The following is a 27,944-nucleotide window of genomic DNA, read 5'->3' as shown; positions in this document are numbered from 1 at the left end:
CAGGACTTATGCCGCGTACACACCATCACTTTATGTGATGAAAAAAAACGACGTTTTGAAAAACGTCAATTAAAATGACCGTGTGTGGGGGAAAACATTGTTTTATGTCTTGTGAAAAACGACCAAAAAAAATTGAAGCATGCTTCGTTTTTTGAAGCAAGCGTCGTTTTTTGTGTCAATTAAAATGATAGTGTGTGGGCAAAATGACGTTTAAAACGACGTTTTTAAACCCGCGCATGCTCAGAAGCAAGTTATGAAGCTAGCTTCAATGGAAAAGAGTGCTGAACGTAACCGTGCTTTGCATTTTGAAAAAACGATGGTGTGTAGGCAACGTCGTTTTTGAAAATGAAGTTTCAAAAACGTTGTTTTATTTCATGATTTAAAACGTCGTTTTTTTTTTCATCACATAAAGTGATGGTGTGTACACGGCATAAGACAGGGAGAGAATATTGACATCAATGGGCACAGAACAGGAATGGGAATTGCTCAAAAAGACTGTTTGGGACCTCACTGAAAAGTATATTCCCATGGGCAATAAGTTTAAACGACTAAAAATAAAACCTATGTGGCTCACGGCCAAAGTTAAAAAAGCTATAAACAATAAGAAAAGAGCTTTTAAAACATATAAAAATTAAGGAATACTAGTGTCGTTTAAATGTTTCAAAGAATTTAACAGAATATGTAAAAAGGAAATCAAGGATGCAAAAATTCAAAACGAACGACAGATTGCAAAAGATAGTAGGACAAACCCTCAAAAATTCTTCAAATATATTAATAGTAAAAAGGTCAGGTCTGAGCATGTAGGCCCTTTACAAAATAATCTAGAGTGGGTGAATGGGGACAAAGAGACAGTTAATTTATTAAATACTTTCTTCAGTTCTGTGTATACAAAGGATCATGGAGGAGCTCGTGTCCAAAATGGGGGTGGTATTGACACAGCACCAAATGATCCACAATGGCTCAAAAGTGATATGGTTCAGAAATATTTAGACAGAATAAAGGTGGATAAAGCACCTGGATCAGATGGCATCCACCCACAGATCCTAAAAGAATTGAGCTCTGTAATTTCAAAGCCATTGTTTCTAATTTATAGGGACTCATTAATAACGGGAACAGTACCACTGGATTGGCACAGGGTATATGGGTTTGCCTATATTTAAAAAGGGAACAAAGTATTTACCAAGTAACCAAGTAACTAAGTTTAACAGGACAGGCCTCGCCATGGTCAACCAAAGAAGTTGATTGCACGCGCTCAGCTTCATTTTAACAGGTTGTCTTTGAAAATAGACGCATGAGTGCTACCAGCATTGCTGCAGAGATTGAAGGGGTGGGGGGGGGGGGCAGCCTGTCAGTGCTCAGACCATACACTGCACACTGCATCAAATTGGCCTGCATGGCTCTCCTCTTAGAAGGAAGCCTCTTCTAAATATGCACAAGAGAGCACACGAAACAGTTTGCTGAAGACAGGATATGGATTACTGGAACCTTGTTCTGTGGTCTGATAAGACCAAGATAAACTTGTTTGGTTCAGATGGTGTCAAGCATGTGTGGCAGTAACCAGGTGAGGAGTACAAAAACAAGTGTGTCTTGCATGCAGTCAAGCATGGTGGTGGTAGTGTCATAGTCTGGTCTGCATGAGTGCTGTTGGCACTAGGGAGCTACAGATCATTGAGGGAACCATGAATGCCAACATGTATGGTGACATACTGAAGCAAAGCATGATCCCCTCCTTTCGGAGACTGGGCTGCAGGGCAGTATTCCAACATGATATCTACCCCAAACACACCTCCAAGATGACCACTGCCTTGCTGAAGAAGCTGAGGGTAAAGGTGATGGACTGGTCAAGTCTCCAGACCTAAATTCTATTGAGCATCTGTGGGGCATCCTCAAATGGAAGGTGGAGGAGCGCAAGGTCTCTAACATCCAACAGCTCCGTGCTGGTCGTCGTGGAGGAGTGGAAGAGGACTCCAGGTGGCAACCTGTGAAGCTCCTGTGTACTCCATGCCCAAGAGGGTTAAGGGCCGTGCTGAAAATAATTGTGGCCATGCAAAATATTGACATCTGTGGGCCCAATTTGGACATTTTCACTTGAGGGTGTACTAAATTTTGTTGCCAGTGGTTTAGACATTAATGTGTGTTGAGTTGTTTCGAGGGGACAGCAAATTTACACTGTTATACAATCTGTACACTCACTACATTACATTGTAGCAAAGTGTTATTTCTTCAGTGTTGTCACATGAAAAGATAATATAAAATAGTTACAAAAATGTGAGGGATGTACTAACTTGTGTGAGATACTGCATATGTGTGTGTCCACCCCATATATTTAGCATCCAATGCTCATGTTGTCTAGGGGGAAATAACTTGGAGCAATACTTACCACTTACTCCTTTTTACTCCCTCTCCTTGAATTGAGGGTGAACCTGTGATGTCAGCTAGAGGGAGTGGCCACATGACCAGAAGAGAAGATTTGTAGGGCCAGTCATTACCAGAACCAGTGAGTTGAAGCTTGTAGGACCATAGAGTAAGGTACTGAATTCTCACTAATACATCATCTTTAGAATAACCTACCATTAGATCCTGAATATAGTTCAGCTTTAGGCTTATCACAGTCATGGGTTAAAACAAAGTGAATATAGTATCTTTTTATTGCCATGTTATTCATTAACAAAAGTTTTTTGCATGCAAGCAACAACAGGACCCCCCCCCCCCCCCCATCCGAATGTTTTTGTAGCGATTGTATGCACAGAGGAAAATTCCACAAGTATGAGATAGCTCTCATTAATCTGAATATATGCCTGGCACATTACGCTAATGTAGAAATTCTAGAAATTTGATGAAGACAAACTAACAGGATGCCAAAGTTGAATGGAAAATATGTTTTTATATATTTTCAGGACTATAATAATGGTAAACAGTATTTAGGCCACATGCACGCAGGACGTTTTTACAGCTGCTTTTACCAGCGTCAGATGTTTTTTTTTTTTTTGCAGCTTAAAAACGCCTTTCCATGTTATCCCCTGATGACACATTCTTATGAGGAAACGTTGGGTGGAGCAAAGACGTGTGACGTAGACGGGGACGCGGTGGCCATCTTGTTGGTTGGAAACGCTGGTCGTTTCCATATGCCTGCTAGTAACTTTTAACATGTGAGTGTATTAGCCTCTTTTATTCAATAAATTGTTTATTTGGATGCCTGCCTTTTACATTAATGTGGATTAACCGTTGAAAATCTTGATTCTTGAGCTCTTTTGCCTAATGTGAAGTGGATCAGTATAGTTACTGTGGAGTGGATCATTTGATGCAGGATCGTTGGTGTCATTACCCAATACATGTATTGCATGTACCCTTTGCGCTGATGGTAAGAGTCAATATTATTGGGTGCTGGTGGTGGCTGTTCTATCCATTCGTATCTGGAATTATTTAGTGGTGGACTTTGTTTCGATCGTCCTTAACAGTTCATCATTGATAAACTTTATTATTTACATTTAATAGCGCTGCACCTGTTTTACCATGTTATTCTTTGGCCTCGTGTACACACAAGCTTTTAGGAGCTGTAAGTGGCATAGGCATTTTCAAGCTGCAATAAAAAAGCAGGGCCAGCACGTTCTGAGCTGTAAAAACAGCTGACGCTGCTAAATGCATTTTTTGGAGTGGGGGGTTGCCTCAAAATCCATGGTCCTGGACATTTTTTTGTTTTTTCATTTCAAGATCCACAGAGCACGAGTCACACCATAAGTCGGATCATCATGATCTGACTTGGGTGTGACTTCTATTTAAATCAATGGGCTCTCATAGGGAACCATTGATTTTAAATAGAGGCAGAGGAACGCTGATAAAAGCTTGCGTGGCTAAACGTGCATAAATTGCAATGCAAAAAGCTACTAAAAGCACATTTTTACAACCTTTTTCCTGGTGTTGGTAGTGGCTTCGCAGCTCATTTTATCAAATGCTGCATGTGCGAGTGGCCCTAACAATTACTAATCATGTGTCTGCTACTCCTCTCTATCAATCCCTCCACTGGCTTCTGCTCACCCAACAAATTAAATTCAAAATACTAACGACTACCTACAAAGCCATCCACAAGTCTGCCCCCAGCTACATCACTGTCCTAGTCTCAAAATACCAACCTAATCGTTCGCTTCATTCTTTCGCACGACCTCCTACTCTCTAGCTCTCTCATGACCTCCTCCCATGCTCGCCTACAGGACTTTTTCAGAGCCTCTCCAAGTCTATGGAACTCTTTACCCCAATCTGTCCATTTATCTCCTATTCTATTGGCTTTTAGACGATCCATGAAAACCCTTCTCTTCAGAAAAGCCTATCCTACCCTCACCTAACAAATGTATTTTCATCTTGTCCATCTGATAATCCCCCACAGCTACTACCCATTGTTCCACTTGACCCTCCCTTCTAGATTGTAAGCTCTAACGAGCAGGGCCCTCTGATTCCCTGTATTGAATTGTGTTGTAATTGTACTCTCTTTCCCGATGTTGTAAAGTGCTGCACAAACTGTTGGCGCTATAAAAATCCTGTATTTAAAAAATAATAATAATAATCCTTACCAAGTTAACCATATTTGGCAGGAGAAATGCAGGAAAACATTTCTATCATACAGTCCCATCATTTTGGGCTGTACATGAAGCAGTTCATTTGTATTCTTTTATCATAAAGATGAACTGAACTAAATTAGCCCAAAATTAGCAAAGGACAAAATATTAACCACCAGTATATCATGGGGTCTCCCTGCAGCTGATCTTTCCCCATTACAGGCAGTACCCGGGTTACAAACAATATAGGGTTTGTATGTTTGTTCTTAAAAAATGTACCTGTTCTGACTTACAAATTCAACTTTAGTGTAGCTCCAGCCCAAAACGTTTTTGTGATAGCATAGGGAAGGGTTAACACCCCCTGTAACATCATAATATTTCACCTTTCTTTGTCCCTATGACAATTGGATTTTGAGAATTTTGGACTGTCGTGGAAACAAGGATTGGTGATAAAGCTTCAGAGAAGACACCTTTTTCCCATGGTAGCTCTTACAGGAGTGAATTTTCCTTCCATGGGGTAGATCTCCTCTCACTTCCTGTTGTCGTTCTCCATTTGGAGTCGTTTGTATTTCCGATGTTTGTAACCTGGGGACTGCCTGTACTGACTTACCATACCTTGTTCTGCACTTTAGAGAAGTGGCCATCTTGGTAGAGGAGTAGGCCTTTGCTTTCTCATTTTAAAACTGCCTCCCCCTTTCTCCAATGACTTGTGATCAATTGATTGCTTGTTGGAAATTCAAGAAGCAACAAAAAAGCTCCACAGAATTCATGGCAGTCAGAAACACAAGAGTCCCTAGGCACAGAAAGGGCACTGATATTTTTTATCTGGAATTAAAGACAAATGTTTAATCTTTCAGGGTATTCCATGATCAGACTCAGCAGTACAATTATAATTCTAGATGTTTTCTTTTATATATCAAACCATTATTTTTTACGTTCAGATTCACTTTAATGGTTTCTGGTCTTTTCACTTTTTTAATGTTTCAATGTTTTTTTTTTTTAAACTCGAATGACTGTAAGTAACTACTAAAGACTCAATTAGAAAATGTGAAATTAATGCAACAGTGTAAAGTCACTGAAAATAGTAATTTATTAAAGTGTTACTAAACCTAGGACCATGCGTTCACTATATCTGGTCTCCCACAGTACACAAAACATGGAAATGCAGGAAATGCAATTACTTTAGTAAATATAAACTGCTAAATACCTTTTCTCATCAGCAGTAAATAGCAGTCTTGTGACTTCTGTCAGTGTCTGCTTAAAGCTTGTAACATGAGTTTTCCTTCTCCTCTGATTGCCCTATGAGGCTGCAGGACCCCTGATTCTCTGTTCGGACAGTGCTGATTGGCCCTGTGCTGGTCACATGCACCCTTCCAAGAAAAAAAACCTCTCTAGCAATACACACTAAACTGAGCATGCAGAGTGACTCCAAAGGCTCTGTCTTATCAGGAGATGGATTGAGGACAGTGGAAGAAGGGAGGGATCAGAGAAGACAGGATCAAACAACCTTTTTACACAATGTGCAGGATTAACCCCCTAGGTTCCACAGTGAGTATAACAAGCATGCTTTACTGCATACAGACTGATTTTACTGTTGTGGGTTTAGTAACTTTTTAAAGAAATTCAGAACTGGTTAGAAACTATTAGAGAAGTCCAGAACTGATCAACACAAAAATAATTTGTTTCTATTATACAGCTTTTCATGGAAAAATATGATACTTGAGATTAAGAGCACCTGCGAAAAGAAAGAAATAGTTTTATTATTGCATTAGGTCATATGTGAACATTCCAAAAACTTTTTTTTTAATTCCAGTCCAGACATAGAAAGGAAACATTCATCATGAAATAATACATTTAACTACCGCTAGCAGTAACTTGAATGGAAATGTAAAATCTATCTGGCCCAGTAATAACATCTCAGTAGATGCCCATCCAGCACTGCATTACTGTGGTTTGTAACCTTTTGTGAAGTCATTAACTGTAATAAATTAGTAGAGCATTTTACCAAATATTTTCTATTACTAAGTCTTGAATTCCAGTCACTGTTGTCTCAATGCTAACAATGTCTCTTGTCTAGTATATTTTCATTTTATACTCTGCTTGTTGCTACTGGAATTTTACTTAATTTTGGTGTCTTGTATGCCTTGTATTGCCTAAAAAATAGGATTATACATCAGACAGGAGGCTCATATCTTATGCATGATCTTTCTTTATTCATGCTCACAGCAGAAAACAACTTTAGTGAAATGTTATAAAAAAATGTTTCTTTAAACTGACAACCAGAAGCTACACCCCCGGCAGCCCTCTAGGTGGGTCTGCCAATCACAAGGTAGTCCAGTCAGTATATAAAGGCCTGTCCCTTTAGAAACCTCCTCTTTCTTTCTGCTCACAGATCAGAACTCAGATAAGTAATTTCATTGAATTCTATAAGATTATTTTTATATACATATATATATAGATATACTCTTTGTTTCATTGTAATATCTATAACCTGTCACAAATCTGACATTGGTTCCTTTTTTCCCCTTGTGGGAATTTATTATTAGCTCAATCCCTCTGTGGATTTTCCTTTTGATTCGCCCCCCCCTTCGGGGCGCTATCTATTTTCCACCTTTCTGTACTTGATTATTTTATTTTATTTTATTTCAAACCTTTTTTCCGCTCTGTTAAGCTCCGTTTTTAACAGACCACTCATTACCTGCGTTTTTTCTATGGGACCCCGGTCAGCGCGCACCCTCCGCTCTGACCAACCCCGAATCATTCACTTCTCCTGCGCGGTCTCGCCTCACATCGCGAGACGTCGGCGCCATTGCCATCGGATCCTTCGCGCCTTCTGCTCACCATCAGCGCGCTCTTTCAGACAGGGGGGCGTGTCGCGACCTCTCGTCCTATCAGATCAGGACGGGAGTTCTCGCGAGACTTCGCCCTCCTCCCCCGTGCTCCGCTCCTCCGTCACGCTCAGCAGTGTGTGAGCGAACGGAGAGGTGGACGGAGCACGGACCCTGCGGTACCTATTCCTGGGAATTTATTCCCCCCTATTACCCAATATATATATATATACTTAGCCTTATTACCCTTATATATTTTAATACATATAAATATATTGCTTAGATCTGCGCTGCAGCTCTCCCCTTAGTGCTACTGCACTCTTATTAGCCTAGCTGTTTTTCAGCATCCCTAGCCTTCCTTCAGTCTAGCACTGCTTTTCACATTAACAGCACTGTTACCTACAGCTGCAGCATGGCAGAAGGCAGAGACCCCACTAGTATGGACATTCCCATAGAATTACTAGATCCCTCACAGGACACGCCTGTAGTCATGACTACAGCACAGATCCAACAGCTGATAACTCAGTCTGTGCAGGCTGCCATGGCCTCGGTGGTATCTGCCCCACCTATACCCCATAGATCCGGGTCTCCTGACACCGGCATACCTATGTTAAAAAAGGGAAAGGCGTCTCAGAAACGCCGCCACATTGAAGTGGCCCACGACTCCCCGGCAGGGGAAGTACTAAATATGCTCCAGACAGTACCATCCCAGGACTGTCGACCCACTGTTCTCCCAGACTCGGTACGACCCCCGGGCCTCGGGGAGATAAATTTACAGAGGCAAGGTTCCGCCAGGCGGACAAAACCGGACTCCTTCGTGGACTCCTCTCCTGAGTCGTCCGCGGAGTCCGAGGCGTCTGACGCCTATGAGTCTGGAGAAGAATATGAGGACAGTGGGCACCTGTCGGTTAAGAACGACAACAACCCTGTACCCCAGGGTGAGGTTTTATTAGACTCCCACGGGGAGCCATTCTTTGACCCCGAAGCCATTAGTCACCCTAGATCCGGTGATTGGACACCTCTACCCGAGGTGGCTCAATACATTGAATACTGGGCTCGGAGGTCGGTCGACAAGGCCAACAGGAACAAACTACGCGCGGAATGTCCCCGCCCGTGTATTACAAAAAAGGTAGTGAGCACTCCTGAGGTGGACCCCATCCTCTTGAGATACCTCACTAAGAGTGGGAAATATTCTAAAAAGGGGATAGAGAGGTCCTTCAAAATGATCCAAGACCGGGTATTAGACCTGTTTGGCCCCATCACAAAGATCCTAAATCTCAGTGAGCAGGCTTCCGCCTCTGGTCAACCCGTCGATTTAGCCCAACTTAGGGGATGGGCTCAGAGAGCTGTGTGTCTCCTGGGTTCAGCAAATACTGCATGCTCCATGGAGCGTCGTCGCTCAATTCTCATGAGACTCGATCCCCAACTCTCCCATCTGGCCGACTCTGAACCGGGTCCGTCTGCCGACGGCATGCTATTCGGAGATTCCTTAATAAAGGACATAAACAAAATGGTAGGGCTCTATTCCAGCCTGGACAAGGCCCAGACGTCTCTGAAGAAGACTAACACTAGAGTTTTTCACAAGGCCGGTAGATATAGAGGCCGCTCTACCGGCCGTTTCTCCTCCTCCAGGCCCTTCCAAAGAGCTCCCGTCCACTACCAGACTCCACCGCCTTACTCCGTTCCGGTTGCCCAACCGGCACCATTTTCCCCCCCCCGGGGACGTCCATGGAGAGGCCGAGGTGCTAGAGGCTACCCCCGTTCCAGACCATCCTCCGGTGAGTACGATACCTCTGCACTTGTCCCAAATGCCTGTAGGGGGAAGGTTGAAACATTTTATCCACGCCTGGTCTGCGATTACGGCAGACTCGTGGATACTCAGTACAGTGGCGGGCTATCAAATAGAGTTATATGCCCTTCCAGTGATGGACCATACTCCTCACCCCATCCGATTTTCTATCCCAAACGCCAGTCTTATGGACAGCGAATTACAGGATCTCCAGACCAAACTAGCTGTAACAGAGGTGGACTCAGATTCTCCCGGTTTCCTCAGCAACCTTTTTCTTGTCAGGAAAAAGGGCGGAGGTTTCCGACCGGTCATAAACTTGAGGAACCTCAACCAACATGTCGTATACCGACATTTCAAGATGGAGGGCATTCATTGCCTAAGAGACCTCTTACGCCCGGGGGATTGGTTGGTCAAGGTGGACTTAAAGGACGCCTACCTTACGGTTCCCATCCATCCATCCTCTCAACATTTACTCCGTTTCCTGTGGAGGGACAGAGTGTGGCAGTTCACTTGTCTGCCCTTCGGTCTCTCCTCAGCCCCTTGGTGTTTTACCAAGTTACTAAAACCTGTAATAGCATCCCTACGGAGCAGAGGGGTGAGGTTGATCGTCTACCTAGACGACATACTCATAATGGCTCGCTCACCCCACCTAGCAAACGCCCATGCATCCTGGACAGTTACCCTACTTCAGGACCTGGGCTTTCTAGTAAACCACGAAAAGTCGGTCCTTATACCATCTCAGGAGATGGAGTTTTTAGGATTCCTGGTAGACACCAACCTAGCGGTCCTGCGTCTACCCAAGGCCAAACTTTTGACCATACGCAAAGAGATCAGTCTCGTGCTCAACAAGCAGAGGGTATCCCTTCGCGGACTGGCACGTCTCGTCGGCCTATTGGCAGCGTCGATCCAAGCCATCTTTCCTGCTCCCCTCCATTACCGAGCCCTTCAGAGGCTCAAAGCCCTTCATCTCCGCCAGGGACTCCGCTACGCGGACGAAGTCCTACTGGACGCGGAAGCCATGGGGGAACTGCGATGGTGGCTACGCCACGCCGTAGAATGGAACGGCAAGACCATATTCAGCTCCAACCCGGACTTCATTCTGGAGTCGGATGCCAGCCGCCATGGCTGGGGCGCTCGGTGCGGTTCATCCTCCACAGGAGGGACGTGGTCCACGGAGGAATCACTACTTCACATCAATGCGCTAGAACTCTTAGCAGCCTTCTTCGCCGTCAAGAGTCTACTGCCTCACGCTTTCAACTGCTGTATATTACTTCGCATGGACAACGTCTCCGCTGTCCAATACGTCAATCGACTGGGGGGCTCCAGGTCCAAGATCCTAGCGGATCTCGCCAGGGAGTTCTGGCATTTTTGCCTGGAACGCAACATCATCCCAATCGCGGAATATATTCCCGGCATCTCCAATATAGTAGCGGACTGGAACTCCCGTCACCTATCCGACTCCAGCGATTGGCGACTAGATCAGACAGTATTCTTTGCCCTCGATCTCCTGTGGGGTCCATTTACCCTAGACCTCTTCGCGTCCCGCCTCAACCGCCAACTCCCACAGTTTTACAGCTGGAGACCGGATCCGGAGGCGCAGGCGGTAGACGCCCTCCGCCAGACCTGGCCCCGAGGGACGCACTATGCGTTCCCCCCCTTCTCCCTGATCCTCAGGGTTCTTCTTCACATTACACACCTGAGAGCGACGGCCGTTCTAATCACACCATGTGGCCGACGCAACCTTGGTTCCCTCTCCTCCTGGGGATGACGGTGGACCTTCCCAACTCCTCCCTCACTCCCCTCACCTTCTCACCGACCCCAACGGGGACCTTCACATCCGTTACTCGTGGACAGCTCACTCCCTCTCCTCGCTTGGTTGGTCTCGGGGTGCCCGATTCAGGCTGCATCCTTTCAGGAGCAGCTAGGAATCTCCTCACCATGGCCTGGGCCCCCGGAACTAGGTCGGCATACCAATCAGCCTGGAAACTCTGGGTTCGTTGGTGTGATCAACGACAGGTTGATCCCATTCAAGCACCTGTGACCCTTGTGGTTAATTACCTAGCGGAATCCTATGGTTCCGGGAGGTCTTACAATTCCCTCAATGTACATCGATCAGCGATCTCAGCCTACCACTCTCCCGTTGACTCGCTACCAGTAGGAAGACACCCCTTAGTGTGCCGCCTACTGCGGGGCGTTAGGTTTCAACGACCCCCTCGACCCAAGTACCAACAGACTTGGGACGTAACCAGAGTTCTCTCCATGTTCTCAGATTGGGACGACAATGATTCACTGCCTTTAAAGTTACTATCCTTTAAATTGACTGTCCTCTTATGTCTAATCTCCATTAAACGGGTGTCGGACGTCAGAGCTCTGGACATCTCCAGACGCCAGTTCTCACCTCAGGGGGTGAGGTTTACGGTCGTACGTCGTACTAAGACCGGGCTTCAGTCGGTTTTTTACCCTTTCTTTCCATCTCATCCACGCCTTTGTGTGGTTCGCTGCCTACAGACTTATGAGTCTAGGACGTCCCCATTACGGTCTCTGCGTTCTTCGCAGCTTCTTATTTCTTACGTTAGACCTCACCTTCCAGTTTCTTCGGCCACATTGGCCAGGTGGGTACGCTCTGTCATGGACATGGCAGGGATCGACACGTCCCTATTTGGCGCTCACTCTACCAGAGGGGCTATGGCTACTAAGGTCATCACTACGGGAGGCTCCTTATCGGATCTATTACTAGCAGCAGACTGGTCTTCAGCGACCACATTCCGTCAATTTTATTTCAGACCGGAGGAACACGTATCTATGACTGTGTTATAATTATGTGTGTTTTTTACTGTATGCTTGTTATAGCTTTAAACTTGCATAAGATATGAGCCTCCTGTCTGATGTATAATTCGAGATTTTCCTAGCTTGTGACGGAAAATATTGATTATATGAAGACAGGAGGCGAGTATCTTCCCTCCCGACCCGTCCCTTTCACTGTATTATATCTCATCTATTCCAGGTTATTGAACCACGCAGGTTCCAGTTCTATGGCTGTCTGTTCCAGCGCGTCCTGTTTGATCTCCTGTTGGGATCTTTTTCGTCATGTTCTGTTCATCACTTGGACCGGTTGTCCTCACAGATAGGAGACGGGGGCTCCCTCTCCATCCAGATGTCCGGCTGTCGATTACCTACGGCTCCAGAGGTTCGGTTCCTAGGATAGAGGTCGGCCTGTTATCATATCCGGATTTGTTTGCAGTTCGCCTCAAGAAAGAGGAGGTTTCTAAAGGGACAGGCCTTTATATACTGACTGGACTACCTTGTGATTGGCAGACCCACCTAGAGGGCTGCCGGGGGTGTAGCTTCTGGTTGTCAGTTTAAAGAAACATTTTTTTATAACATTTCACTAAAGTTGTTTTCTGCTGTGAGCATGAATAAAGAAAGATCATGCATAAGATACTCGCCTCCTGTCTTCATATAATCAATATTTTCCGTCACAAGCTAGGAAAATCTCGAATTTTTCTTCATACCTGCAAAATCCTTTTCTTTGATTACATAATGGGACACAAACACCATCTCTAGGTGAATGGACACTGGTAGACAAAGTCTTATGCTGCGTACACACGATAATTTTTCGGCATGAAAGAAAACTTTGTTTTTCAGCATGTCCAAAAAACAAAGTTTTTCCAACTTCATCATTAAAAACGACGTTGCCCACACACCATCGTTTTTAAAAATTAATGAACAAAGCGTGGTGACGTACAACACGTACAACGGCACTCTAAAGGGGAAGTTCTATTCGCCTTTGGGCTGCTTTAGCTGATTCCTTGTTAGTAAAAGACGATTTGCGCTTTTTTGTCTGTTACAGCGTGATGAATGTGCTTACTCCATTATGAACGGTAGTTTCACCAGAACGAGCGCTCCCATCTCATAACTTGCTTCTGAGCGCGGGTTTAAAACGTCGTTTTAGCCCACACATGATCATTTTTTACAACCCGAAAAACAACATCAGAAACTGAAAAACGAGGTGCAGCCCACACACGATCATTTTAAATGACGTTTTTTTTTTTTTTCATGCTGGAAAATTATCGTGTGTACGCGGCATAAGGCCTCGTACACACGACCGAGGAACTCATCATAATGAAACATCGTTTTCCCTCGACGAGTTCCTTGTTAGGCTTGTCGAGCGAGAACTTTGACAAGCTTTTTTTTTTGCGTACACACTGTCAAGACCAAATCTCGTCGTTCTCAAACGTGGTGACGTACAACACATACAACGGCAGGGGAAGTTCGATTCCACTGGCACAACCCTTGGGGCTGCTTTTGCTAATCTCATGTTACTGCGTGTTAAGTAAAAGTTTGGTAGGAGACGATTTGCACTTTTCCGTCTGTTACAACGTGACAAATGTGCTATCTCCATTACAAACGCTACTTTTACCGAAGGTGCGCTCCCATCTCATACTTTATTCTGAGCATGCGAGGGATTCTAAGCATACACACAAACGTGTTCCCGTCGAAAAATCAGCCCGATGAGGAACATGACGAGGAAATTGAGACTCCCGTCGAGGAAAAAGAGAACTTGTTCTCTTTTTTCCTCGTCGAGTTCCTCGACAGTTTTCTTGATGAAAAGCATACACACAACCGTTTTCCTCAGCAAAAAAGCTCTGCCACCAAGTTTTCTTGGTGGATCTGTTGAGGAAAACGGTTTGTGTACGTGGCCTTAGACAGGAAGTGATCCCTATATAACCCCCCCCCCCCATACAGGAAGTACATACATTTTGTAGCAAGCACTGAATCCTAAAAAAAGTGGGGAGGAATCTCTGTGTCCCATGATGTACTCAAAGAAGTACAGGTAAGTATGACGAAAAAATTCTATTTTCTTTTTCATACATCATGGGACACAGAGTTAGGCTAATATTCATTACCTACTGGGACGTCCCAGAGCAATAGCCTTGCTGGGTCGGAGACACCCTGCCAAGCAATAGCAATCAGAATTTATTCGACAGCCCGCAGAACACTGCAGCCGAAAGCCGAAACCTTGGCTGCTCGAACATCCACGAAATAAAATTTGTGACGGATGCACTGAAGACCAGGTAGCAGCCTTACAAATCTGAGCCACAGATACCTGGTGGTGACAAAAAGCCCAGGAGGTTTTCTACACCCTGGTAGGATGAGCTCTCACCCTAAAGGGAGGAGCTTACGTTTCAGACCATAGCCTGAATGACCAATTGACGGACCCAATTGGCAATGAAAGCTGCCTGCCTCTTCTTGGGTCCTTTTGGTAAAACAAAAAAGGAGTCTGATTCTTGGATCTTCCTCAGATCAACCAGACAAAGCCCAGACAACGTCCAAGGAATGCAGTCAACACTCTTGCGCCAAATGAGGCTGAGAGAAAAAAGAAGACAAAATAATGTCCTGATTTAAATGAAAGGCTGACACCACTTTTGGCAAAAAGGATGGAACACGTCGTAAAATGACCCTGTCGTGGTGAAGGGTCAAGTATGTTCCCTGCACGAAAAGGGCCGCCAACTCCAACATCCTTCTAGCCGAGTTGCTGGCCATTGGGAAGGCTAGCTTGCATGAGCAGAATTCTAATGGAATTTCCTTGATAGGCTCAAATGGTTGTTTCTATACACAGACAGCAACAAGTTCAAGTCCCATGGACACATAGTGATCTAATGGGGGAAGCAATCGACGAGTAGCCCCCCTGCCTAAAGAGAGAATTGTCCCAATCTCGTATTCCGAGGGATACCATTTACTGTCATTACAATAAGCAATATAAGTCTTCCAGACTTATGATAGATCTTCCTAGTGACAGTTTTTCCTAGCATTCACTAGGGTAGACACCGGATATGCCATGGTCCTTCAACACCCCTGGCTTCAATAAGCCATTGCCGTCAAATTTGGAGACTGTAAATTGGGGGTGGATATAAGGACCTTGAGACAGTAGATGTGGAAGCGTACCTGGCCCATCTCACAATCTCCGGGATCCAGGGCCTTCTGGGCCAGGCTTTTGCCACCCAGAATCACTGGAATCCCCTTCAGCGAATCATAAGCAACAAATGTGGAAGGAGAAGGATCGGGGAAAAGCATAAACCAGGGAGTACTGGCTCCACGGACATACCAATGCATCTGCTCCGATTGCCAGAGGATCCCTTGGTCAGGACACAAACTGCTGCAGCTTGTTGTTGAACCTGGATGCCAATATGTTGACCTCTGGCCATACCCAATGTTGGTAAATCTCCTGGAACACCCCATCAGGTGTAAGGACCATTCCCCTGGGCAGATCTGCTGGAGGCTGAGATAATCTGCCTTCCAGTTCTCTACTCCTGGGATATGAACTGCCGATAGAATCAGCATCATCCCTATGCCCAGGCTAGTATGTGGTTCACCTCCTTCAGAGCTGAACAACTCCTGGTACTGCCTTGGTGGTTTACATAGGCCACTGCAGTAGTATTGTTGGACTGAAACTTGATAGGGAAGTCCTGAAGCTCCACCGTCCAGGACATTGATGGACAGCATCTGTTGTGTCCTTGACCATTTCCCCTGAGCTGTGAGCCCCTCTAGGGTGACTCCCCAGCCTGAGAGACTGGCATCTGTAGTCAGTACTCTCCAAGTCACTGGGAGGAAGGATCTTCCCTTTTGCAGGTTCTGATCCTGCAACCACCAGTGTAGGCTTAAGCGGTGCTGGGTTTAGAAGAATTTTGGACCCAGGGCTTTTTCTGGCCCTGGCCTTGTGGCTTGTCCCTGGCTCTAGTGCTCTGTTGGCGGCGGAACAGCCTTGGCACTGAGAACCTAAGGAAGCAGTCCCTGAGGTTTTAAATGGGGGACGCCTGGTGCTTCTCTTTACAGGAAGTAGAGAGCTCTTTTGGATATATTTGTCCAAATCATCACCAAACAATCGTTCCCTATGAAAGGGGAAACCTGAGTTTTAAAGCCACAAAAGTCTGCGCATATGTACAGACAAGAGAGCCAAATGAAAAACATGCTGTTTTGAATCCTTTAAGGTATCAACAGCAAAACATAGCTCTTATCTGTCTTATTTTCAGCAAGATCAGGCTACAGTGTATATTGCGCTTAATGCCTATGGTGAGGCCGCGTGTGCCATGGCCGCCAAACAGACTGCTGAGCACAGCAGTGCTCTTGTGAATACACATGTGCCATGAACCAAGGCGAATCATACAGTTTAAAACAGCCAGACACAAGCAAAAAAGGTACACATTGCAACCACCCACAGCTAGCCCAAAACTCCTCCGTATGGTCACTGCACATGGGTGTCCAGCCTCTAGCTTGCTTGACTGATTGTTACTATAATTGAACATCCCACAATAAGTAAATAAAGGGGTTTCACTTACCCGTCCAGGCACAGGGCAGCTTAGAAACTAAGAGCCCAATCTTCACCCATAACAGTGGGTTCCTGACACTTGAGGACCTTCAAGGACTGGGTACCCTTTTCATGATTAGGGTCTACTCCCTTGGACCTGTACAGCACCCTGCAGGAATGCCTTAGCTCTATGGTGTCCAGGATTGCACTTCGCAGGGTCCAGCGCCCTGAGGTCGCATTACAGACAAAACCTTGCATTATCTTGAGTCTTCTTTGCCAGGCTCGGGTACCATTTATCTAAGCTTATAGAGGCTGTGTCAAATAGATCCAATTGGTCAATCCCTTTATTCATTTAAGAACCGTTTGCGGGACTAGAGACCTGGAGCTCAGAGAGCTCAAACAAATGTGCCAATCCACCTTGCAGACACTGATAAAAAACTGATGTACTTCCTGTATAGGAGGGGTTATATAGGGGATCACTTCCTGTCTAAGACTTTGTCTATCAGTGTTCATTCACCTAGAGATGGCGTATAACCTAGTAGGTAATGAATATTAGCCTAACTCTGTGTCCCATGATGTATGAAAAAGAAAGACACCATTTTAGTGAGTTTTTTAAAAAAAAATCTATATAGTACTCATTGAAAAGGAATTGTCTGTGCTTTGTAGGTTTTCTTGCTCAATAAACATCGACAAAGTAATGAACTAATTATAATAAATAGCATATTACGTAAAAGCAAATTACATTTTTCTCTTTAGAATGCAGAAAATACTTTCTAAATAATACCTAATAGATAGTATTGTAAAAGGGTCTGAAGCTAGAAAATCATTTGTATACATGGTTATAGCTATATTAATTATAGCTATATTGGTTAGAGCTCATGAAAACATTGGCAGTCTAAATTATAATGTATAAATCTTAGGGCTGGTTCACACAAGATGCAATCCAGTGCATTTTTATTCTGCACAACAAATGCTTGAACTGTGTTTAACATGGAGTTGTTCATACCAGTGCCGCACATTCCAGTGCAGTCAACAAAAGTAGAACAAGCTAAACATTTTTTTCTGTATGGAACACATCTGACATTAGGAAAAGCCCATCAAAAATGCACCAGAATGCACATGTCCTTAATTGTCCTCAATTCAAATGAAGAAAAAAGGGGCAGAAAACAAGCCTCAGGCATAAAAAATGCACTTACAGAAATGCATCAGGAACGCAGAAACTGTGGCACTCAAAGTGATTCTAAAGTCTAAATGTTTTTTTTTTTAACTTAATATAGGGGTCTCCAAACTTTCTAAACAAAGGGCCAGTTTACTAGCCTTAAAAATTTAGGGGGCCGCACTGTGGCCAGCGGGAGAAGAAAATGTCCTGGCATCAGTGGGCGTAAACAATGCCCAATGATTGGTAATAGGGAAAGGGATAGTGCCCCATCATTGCTGTCAATGAGAGGAATAGTGCCCCATCATTGGTGTCAATAAGAGGATTAGTGGCCCATCATTGATGTCAGTGGAATGATTAGTGCCCCATCATTGGTGTCAATAGAAGGATTTGTGCCCCATCATCGGCGTCAATGGAAGGATTAGTGACTCATCATTGACGTCAATGGAAGGATTAGTGACTCATCATTGGTGTCAATGGAAGGAATAGTGCGCCATGATTGGTGTTAGTGGGAGGAATAGTGCCCCACCCACCATTGGAGCACAGGTGTGTGAGGAGGAAGGTGTGTCGGAAGCTGCTGTGTGAGAAGGGAGTTGCCTGGAAATCTATCCCAGCTCTCCTGGCCCCTTTTCTGGGGAAGCCATGGAGGGCAGCGGGGCCTCCCCTGCTGGAGGCTCTCAGCCATCTCCTGGGCCATCTGCTGACATGTCTGCCCCTCTACAAGCCTCAGCTGGTGATCTGTCTACCCCTGGTGTGGATGAAGGATCGGAGGCCATTCGGGAGCGAGTGGTGGCCGGGATAAAAGTCCTAAACCGGGAGAGGGACAAGCTGTACAAGCTACGTGCGGAGCTGAAGCGCCTGCGAAGGCAACGTGAAGGCTTGCATAGCAGAAACGCGGATCCATGGATCCAGAGATCCAATTGGCCAAGGTCCGTGTGGACCATCAAGAGACCATCGTGGCCATAATGGAAGGAAGGGATGGTCCTTTCAAGGAAAAGTTCTGCAACGACAAGAGGTTTGCAAAGGTGACAAAGATGGAGGTGGAGGAGGAGGAGACCCCCAGTTCTGACCCCCTGCCCCCCCAGGGAGAGGTAAGCACCCCAATGCCTTCCCAGGACTCAGGAGGCATGCTGAGGGTGATCCAGGTAATGGAGTCTCCTGTGCGGGGGGATCGGATGGTCTTTAATGATGAAGATATTGCAGATGGTGTACCTGATAAAGTGAAGCCAGCTAAGCCCCATGTTGTGAATAAGACTGTGTATGTACCATCTAGCACCATGACTGATAATGTGCCCAATAATCAGGCTGTATGCAGTAATAATGTGCCTGATGAGGCTGCAATGCAGCAAGAGACACGTTTAAAAAATGACATTTCTGTGAAGGAACTGCAAGTCCCAGCAGAACCCATTAACCCCACTGCTGCTGAGACCAAAGCTGATTGCCCCACTGCTGCTCAGGACTCCACAGCGCAGCATCAGGCGACGGCCGGTACTGCAACAGAAACTATAATTATACCTGATGGGAAGGTGCGTGTGACTGATAATAATCATCCCAGTTCAGGTGGGATGGACAATGGTCCCAGTTCAGGTGGGATGGACAATGGTCCCATTTCAGGTGGCATGGACAATACTAACTCTGTTCATGCAGATAAAGTGACTTCAGTGTGGGGTCTTGGCCCTAATAAACCCACTTTCGCTCAGGTGGTGCGCTCTGCCCCTGGTAGCTCCGTCCCCAAGCAGGGTTTTCCCCTACGAGCTACCACCTGGAGCCCCCCGGGATCTGGTCTTGGGTCTCTGGCTTCTGCTGGGGGCCCAAGACGTAATGTTGTCATCTTGAAATGGGAAGGTGGTGCAATCCCCCCTGCAAGGCGTGCAGTGGTGGATTTAATTCTAGAAATGGGTTTTGGGGTTAACGATCTCTATGCTTTTATTCATGTGTCAGGGACGCGAGAATATACAGTCAGTTTCACCAAGCCAGAGGGTCTTGACCTGTTCTGGGAACGATATGAGGCCCGGTGCAGGTCAAGACCCGAATGGGAGAGTCTGGCCCCAGTTGCGATTTCGCAGCAGTCAACAGTAAAAAAGATCACTATCATCCTCACCAATGAGAGCGTCCCTGCCAGGGATCTGGAGGTCTGGTTGAGGAACTACGGGGAAGTTTTGACCAAACCCGTTAAAATATTAGATGAGCGTAACATCTGGACTGGGGGATGGTCGGTAACAGTCAGGCTGGCCAGGGATGGAAATGTTGTCCGTCACCTGCCCTCCTCGGCTTTCATAGGGAGGGATAGGATGACCGTGTTCTACCCTGGTCAGCCGAAGCTGTGCCACCGCTGTGGAGAGAGGGGGCACCTTAGCTCCTCCTGTTCGGCCTTGATATGCTCAGTGTGTCGGGGTCAGGGTCATATGGCCAAGGACTGCACCCAGAAGATCAGGTGCAACCTGTGCCTGCGACTTGGCCACCCTTATAGCAGATGCCCTGAGGCCTGGCACAATATGGAGAAGGAGGTAGTGGATGAGATGTCAAGGCTGGACAGGATGGAGGGGGAGGCCCCTGGTGTACCATCCTCCGCTGCGGTGACCGACCCCCCTGGTCCTGCTCAGGATCCCTCCCCAGTTCCCTCCCCAGTTCCTGTGACCACCCCTCCTGTGTCTGTAAGTACTCCTTCTGTATCTGTCTCTGTGTCCCCCCAGCCTACTGTACCCGCTCCTCTTGTGTCAGAACCTTCCAAGTCTGTGCCCCCTGTGTCAGTTACCCCCCAGGAGTCTATCCCTCCTAAGTCGGATTTACCCCCCCCATCAGGAGTGGTAGCGGGTACTAAAAAGGTCGCTTCAGAGAAAAAAACAAGGGATGAGGGCATCTCTGAGGCTGACCTGCGGTACCTGGAGGAGAGAAGGAAGGTTGGGCGGCGGAAGAAGCAGGCGGTGAGGACGGAACGGGGACGGGAAGCTCCGGTGCCTGTCTCCACCTGTCGTAGGTCCTCTAGGTGGGACATTTCCTCATCTGGAGCTTCATCAGAGCTAAGCTCCGATTCAGAGATGGAGTTTGAGGCGGCCTCAAGAAAGAGGGAGGCTTCTGGTGATGAGCAGCAGAGGGGAGCTAAGAAGCAATCCACCCAATAACCCAAATGGCGGTTCCCCCTCCGTTAAAAGTGGCGACAATAAATGTCGCCAGCATTAAGTCAGTGAGAGCTCGTTCTATGGCCTTCTTTTTGTTCAGCCAATTAGATGCTGAAATTTTATTTTTGCAAGAGACTAGGCTCACCTCCTTGGCAGATATTCATATGGCCAAGAGAGAGTGGAGGTATGGTCCATCTTACTGGTCTCTTGCGGCCGAGCCTTACGGCGGTGTGGCGGTGTTGTTTAAAACCGGCATGGTAACTGTCCGGCGGGTTATTGAGGTGGAGATTGGGAGATGTATGGTCTTAGACGTCCTTGTGGGAGGGCAGGACCTGCGCCTAATTGATATCTATGGGCCGCACACAAAGTGGGACAGGAAATGCCTTTTTACAAGGATCAAGCCATTTCTTTTTACATCCCGGCAAGTGGTCTTTGGAGGTGACTTTAATACAGTAACTAGGCCCAAGGACAGGAAGGACTTCAAGGACAGGCTGGGATATGATAGCGTTTTTTTAAATAGTATGGTTAGGGATGCTGGTCTTGTGGATGTGCACATTGCGCACCTCCCGGATGACACCGGGTTCACCTTTCATCGTGGTAATAGTCAGAGTAGGATAGACAGGTTTTTTTTGAAGGAGGCCTCTGCTTTCTCACCCCCAGTGGTGCAGGCAGTAGAGTTCTCTGATCACTGTATGCTATCTGTGGCCCTGAATGCTTCAGACGCCCCTCAGAGGGGAAAGGGCATCTGGAGATTGAATTTGACTCTACTCCAGGAAGAACATGTTAGACAATCCTTTGAGGAATTCTTTCAGGCACAGGTGACCCTCCTGGACTTTTGTAGCAGCAAGGCTGAGTGGTGGGAGCTGACCAAAAAGAGGATCGCTGGATTCTTCAGGGGCCTAGCCAATAGAACACAGTTTAATAAATACATGACCTACCAACGTTTGCGGAGGAAGCTGGATATTCTTGTCTCGAGAGGAGGAGATCCTGGGGCAATCTCCGAAGTGAAACTCCTTCTCAGGAAGTGTCAATATGACCGGCATGCCTCTTTGGTTCTGGAGAGGGACTATGGGAAGTACCACTCGCCTGACCCTTACCAGAACTGCAAACAAGGTGTAGCTGTTAAAGCGGTCGTTGGCCTTAAGGACAGTACAGGTTCCGTGACAAAGTCCAGGTCAGGGATTCTGGAGGTCGTGAGGTCCTTTTATGCCGACCTTCTTGGAAGGAAAGAGCTTGACCGTGACAAGATGGAAAGCTTTTTGGACTCTACTCCAGGTCTAAATGGTGGAGATGTTCCATTGATGAATTTGACAGAGAAGATCACAGTTGAAGACGTGATGAGGGCAATTGAACAGCTTGCCATCAAAAAGTCACCCGGACCGGATGGCTTGACGGCTGAGTTTTACAAAGCCTTTAAGTCTATTCTGGCCCTACATTTGGTAGAGGTTTTTAACAGTTGTCTTGCTGAGGGGGTGCTATCCCCTTCCATGAGGCACTCGGCTGTGATTCTTCTGTCAAAGGGTAAAGATCCTTCGATGATTGAGAATTGGCGCCCCATCAGCCTTCTTAATGTCGATAGAAAGATACTGGCGAAGATATTTTTCTGGCGCCTGTCGTCAGTAGCAGAGTCTTTGCTTTCTCGCCATCAGCACTGTTCGGTCCAGGGTAGGAGCACCTTCACAGCGGTGTTAGCTGTCCGGGAGGCCTTGGAGCGGTGCAGGGCTGCAGGCTGGGGAAAGTACTTGCTGACATTGGATCAGGCAAAGGCTTTTGATCGTGTTAACCATGAGTACCTGTGGTTGCTCCTTAGTAAGTACGGTCTGCCGGGTGGTTTTGTTGATTGGCTGAAAGTCTTGTATAAGGGGGCAGAAAGCTTCCCTCTTGTGAATGGTTGGGTTGGGCAGTCCTTTGAGGTTGGCTCCGGGGTGCGCCAGGGTTGTCCCCTGAGTCCCCTGCTCTATGTGTTTGCAATCGACCCCTTCATCAGGAGGCTAGAGAGCGGCATGTTGTGTGGGGTACCGGTGGGTCTCCCGGGTGAGCCGCCATTGAGGGTTGTTGCTTATGCGGACGATGTATCGGTGATTGTCACTGGGACGGATGAAGCGGAGGAGGTGGTCTCTCTGACATCACGGTATTCTGAAGCATCAGGCTCCAAGATCAATCAGGAAAAGAGCGAAGTTTTCTGGATGGGAAAGGAAGGTGAGGGGTTTGATCTCCCGGACACCTTTCCAGTGCCCCGGGAAAGAATTAAGATACTAGGCATTGAATTTGGACCCGGCGATTATGGCCTCAAAAACTGGGAAGGCAGACTGGAAATTGCCAATGCTAAGGTGGTCAACTGGAAGAGATGGAAGTTATCTATGAGGGAAAGGGTTGATCTGATTAAGACTTACCTGATTCCGATCTTCTTGTATGTCAGCTTTGTCTGCATCTTGCCAGTGTCTCTCTATGCTAGGGTCAGTAGTGTGTTCTTCCAGATGCTGTGGGGGAACAGACTGAACCCCATCAAGAGGAATGTCACCTACCTATCCAGGAGGGAGGGTGGCTTAGGTATGGTCAACCCAATTCTTTTCTTTTCACTGCTATTTCTCAAGTTTAACATTGGTAGTATGCTTGCAGTGGAACCTCCTGGATGGGCAGGCATATTTAGATCTTGGTTTAGTCCTTTTCTGCGACTTTGGGAAGAAGGTGGCCAAGTGAAGAATCGCAGGGGTCATCGTGGTCAGCTACCAGCCTATGTAGCTCCGTGCCTGAAGTTACTGCGGCAGTGGCGATTGTCGGCTGAAGATCTCAGATCGGTTCCGAGGAAAGACCTTATGAGTCGAGTCTTGAGCGAAGTCTTTCATGACCCACTGGCCTTAAGGGATTGCCCAGGCCCAGTTTTGAGGGCGGGGTTGAGACTAATTAATTTGGATAGAATACCTCCTAAATTTAGGGATCTGGCCTGGTTGTGCTTCCATGGGAGGCTCTATGTTCGGGGCAATTTGAAATTCCGCAGTGGGGTGGATCGTAGCTGTCCTCGGGAGGAGTGTGCAGGTGAGGAGGAGACTATGGACCATTTTCTGCTTCGTTGCCCTTTTAACATAGAAGTGTACAAACAGGTGGGGTGGGCGCTCGGTGTTCCTTTCCTCTCCAGGCTGGGTTATGCCGAGTGGGTGTACGGAGCATTCAGTACCGGTGGAGGTTTTTGTTTGGATACACTTTTTTTAGTTAGCCTAGTGGTCCGTTATTTCACCTGGAACGCACGGTGTCAGGTCAGCATTCGGCAAAAAATCCTTCCTGTTGAGGTGGTGGTGTATGACATTGTGCATGAGGTGGGGAAGATTCGGGGGCTTGAGAGAGACAAGCAGGGTCAGGGGGCTTGGCTGAAGGCGTGGAGGGGTTTCAAGCCTCCCTGACTGCCAGGAGTCTCTTTCCCGGGTGTGGCTGTCTGTCTCTTATCACCCTAGATTATTATTTTTGATACATTTTTGATAAATGGCTGCGTACATAGGTGACGGGTTGTGCCTCTTAGGCCCTCTCTGCTGCTTTGTGTAAATAGTTTTGTAGTAATGTTTTGGTAGTGGTGTATAGTGTATATATTGTATATATTCTGAACCTGGATGTGTATTCCTTGGATTTATGTTTGAAGTTTTGTACTATAGTTATGTTTTTTACTTTTGTATAAAATTGGTTGCTTGATTCTTTTCAATAAAAGATCAATAGTGTCCCATTGTTGGTGTCAGTGGCAGAAACTATGTCAGCAACATTGGGGGGAATAATGCCCTGAGGGCGAGGTAAAAGCAAGCAAAGGGCAAAATTTGGCCCCCGGGCTGCAGTTTCGAGACCACTGATGTAATGCATTAACATTTAGCTACCTTTTCAACCCTCCCACGCCTAAACACTTACCTGTCCCCTCTGATTGATGCAGCAAAGTCCCGGCTGCAGGTCTTCTCCTTTCATTCCTGGTTGCACAGGAGATTCTGAGAGCAGCGTGAGGAGGGAGTGAGGGGTATGGCCAAGCCATGCTGTTTGTATCTATGGATGCACATAGCGCGGCTTGGGAGTGCATCCACACAGGTACTTTCATAGCACATGGCTTGTTATGGGAGCACTCGTAAGAGGAAGATGGAGACATTGCCAGCAAGGCACTGTTAAAGAAGAGGTAAGCAATATTGCTCATGATGAGCAATAATCAGCCTTTTCCAAACTCAAAGATAGCTGACCACAATACTAGGCCAACAGAGGGTTTTTTATTCTACAAAACAGACAAAGCCATGAAAGAGGGGTTCCCATATGATATGTTTGAATCTCAGAAGGGCCTTTCTTCTCCTTACTGAACGTGGTAAGCCCCTTTAAGTCAAGGATCTATTAATGGGTGGTGAACCATTGCAATGTATTTCCTATTCTGCTTTAAAACCATTTTGTTGTATTTTACTTTCCAGTTTACCTTTTAAAACATTGAACTTATAAACTAAATATGTAGGACCGGACATGTTTTTCTTTCAAACAGTGCTCACAGGAATGTTAAGTATAGAGAGAGTATATTCTTTACTGTAGTTAACACATTTTGCATTAAACTATCTTAAATCCTTTATAAACCTGCAATCCTACCCAGGAAGGAAACCGTCAAAAGTGTTCTGGTGTTTTGACTGTGGGCAAAATAATTTATTTTTAAAGAGCAAACCTCCCTGACATATGTGCCAGAATGTGTAGTCTTTGAAAAAGGCTAAAAGAGCATACAGCTGTTTTATATTTTGCCAGAATATACATGTTGTGTCATCTTAAGCCATATCATGTGTTACACTCAGCAGAACAATAAGATCTGCTGATAATTTATAAATTCTTCTGGATCTGAAATATTTATTTTAAAGGAAACCTAAACTGAGAGAAATTTGTGGTCTGTGACTGCTGAATTCTGAAAAAAACAAATTGCTTTTTTCGGGTCTGTATTGAACCCAGTGGATCAGCATTAACGATTCAGAAAAATAGACCAGCATTTGCACCCTACATACAGTATTTTCTTTGGTACAGGTTTACTTTCATTTTAGTTGACTGCTTAGAACCAGATCATCGTTTGTCTAGGTGGACCTGCAACCTCTGTAATCCTGATGAATTGATTCTGATCCACATGCCTTGTGTTATAAACTCCATGGGGTTGATTAACTTAAAGCACAAAGAGGTTATTCACTTTGCAAGGGAAGTTGCACTTTGCAAGGGGATCTTACCCAGAGCTTAGTAAATGTGATAAAGTTTCACAGGTATAGCGTCTACAATATAGGGGATAGTTTTATGGCATTTTTATTATTTTTTTTTTATTTTTTTTACTAGTAATGACGGTGATCAGCGATTATTATCGTGACTGCGATATTGCGGCGGACACATCGAACACTTTTGAAGCTATTTTGGGATCATTGTAATTTATACAGCGATCAGTGCTATAAAAATGCACTAATTACTGTGTAAATGACACTAGCAGGGAAGGGGTTAACCACTAGGGGGCAAAGAAGGGGTTAAGTGTGTCCTTAGGAGTGATTCTAACGTTGTGGGCTACCTGTGACACGACATTAATCACTGCTCCCGATGACAGGCATTCCCCTGTTCTGCCTCATCGTGACACAATCACGTGTCACGATAATAATCGCTGATCACCGTCATTACTACTAAAAAAAAAATGAATAATAAAAATGCCATAAAACTATCCCCTATATTGTAGACGCTATACCTGTTGCGCAAACCAATCAATAAACGCTTATTATGATTTTTTTTACCAAAAATATGTAGAAGAATACATATTGGCCTAAACTGAGGATTTTTTTTTTATATATATATATATATACAAAAAATATATATTTTTTGGGGATAGTTATTTAATTGTCGCGTTACCCCCGAAGGAGCCGCTGATTGTTTTGGGATCGGCATATTAAGTTTCCCGGCAATGTGTCTAGGGGTGATAGCAGTGAGCCAAAACAGTGAGCGAATGTCCAGACAGTGAATAAAGGTTTTTCCAATGCTTTATTTCAACATTAAGTGGGAAGAACAGGTTGATGAAGGAAAAGAAGAACCTTGCAGTATCAGGCCTGGATATTAGTTGAGCAGCCTTTGCTCAATAGAGTATCAAGTTATAACTTGTCGCCACTCTCAGACAGAGTGGGTAAAGTGCCCCCGGACAGACCTCTCTCACAAGCCTGGCAGCCGAAGCGTCACTTAGGATTTTCTGGGAGGAACAGGTCTCTCTCACAGACCTGGCTCTAGGGCCTCTGCCACCGGCCAATTACTTTAGATAAGCTAGATGGATGAACAGAGCGAATCCTCCCAGTGGATTTTTAGCATAAGTCACCGGGTGACAGCAAAGTGTACCTGTCAGCATTCTGGTCACCAGATCCCCGAATCGGACGGCACTCAGCCTGGAATCTTCTCAATAGAACCGGGAACCCAGTAGATTTCTGGAGTCCCATTTTACCTCCGGATGAGGGTTTGTGTAGTCTGCAATTTTGGCCTGGAGGGCAGCGCTGGCGGGGTCCATGGATGCGCGCACCCTGAAGGTGAATGCCGCACCTGGAACCGGGACGCAGTTTGCTCCTGCCCCCTCCACAGTCCAACACTGTTAGCATGGGGGGCAGAGCAGAGAGCTGCTCAGGGAGCTCTGAGAACTGATTGAAGGTGTATGATGGCTCGGTTCTCAGTGTTAGAGGCGGCAGCAGACAGGCGAGGTAAGTAAAAACAAATACCCCTTACTTCTCTTTTAATAAAGACTTGCGTTTTATATTCCAGCCTTTCCACTCTCTTCCTGTTGTACCACACAAGGTAAAACATCCAGATGTTGTATATATACCTTATCCTAAGCAGGCATCTAGAAAAAGACATTTATTATACATTTTTGTCTTTTTGGATAGACACAACTGGTGAACATGGTGACAGGACACTAGGCCATTGTGTCAATGGGTAGGTTTAATTTAAGTTAACTTTAACTTGTAAATCTCTTTCTTGTTAGGGTGTGATGCCTATGGGATGAATTGCTTGATACTGTGTAGTCTAGCTAAGTTTGTATTGTATACTTTTCACTTGATATAATGTATACTTTCTCTTGAGTTTCCATCATTACCCTTCCCTGCTACATGCCTGCACTCTGAATATGTAAACATGCCTTCAGTTGAGTCACATTTGTTAAAGACACTGGTACCCTTTAAACCAGAAGATCCAACCCTTTTTCATGT

The sequence above is a fragment of the Rana temporaria genome, chromosome 1, assembly GCF_905171775.1.
Source record: "Rana temporaria chromosome 1, aRanTem1.1, whole genome shotgun sequence".
Taxonomy (NCBI): domain Eukaryota; kingdom Metazoa; phylum Chordata; class Amphibia; order Anura; family Ranidae; genus Rana; species Rana temporaria.
This window is presented reverse-complemented; position numbering follows the sequence as displayed.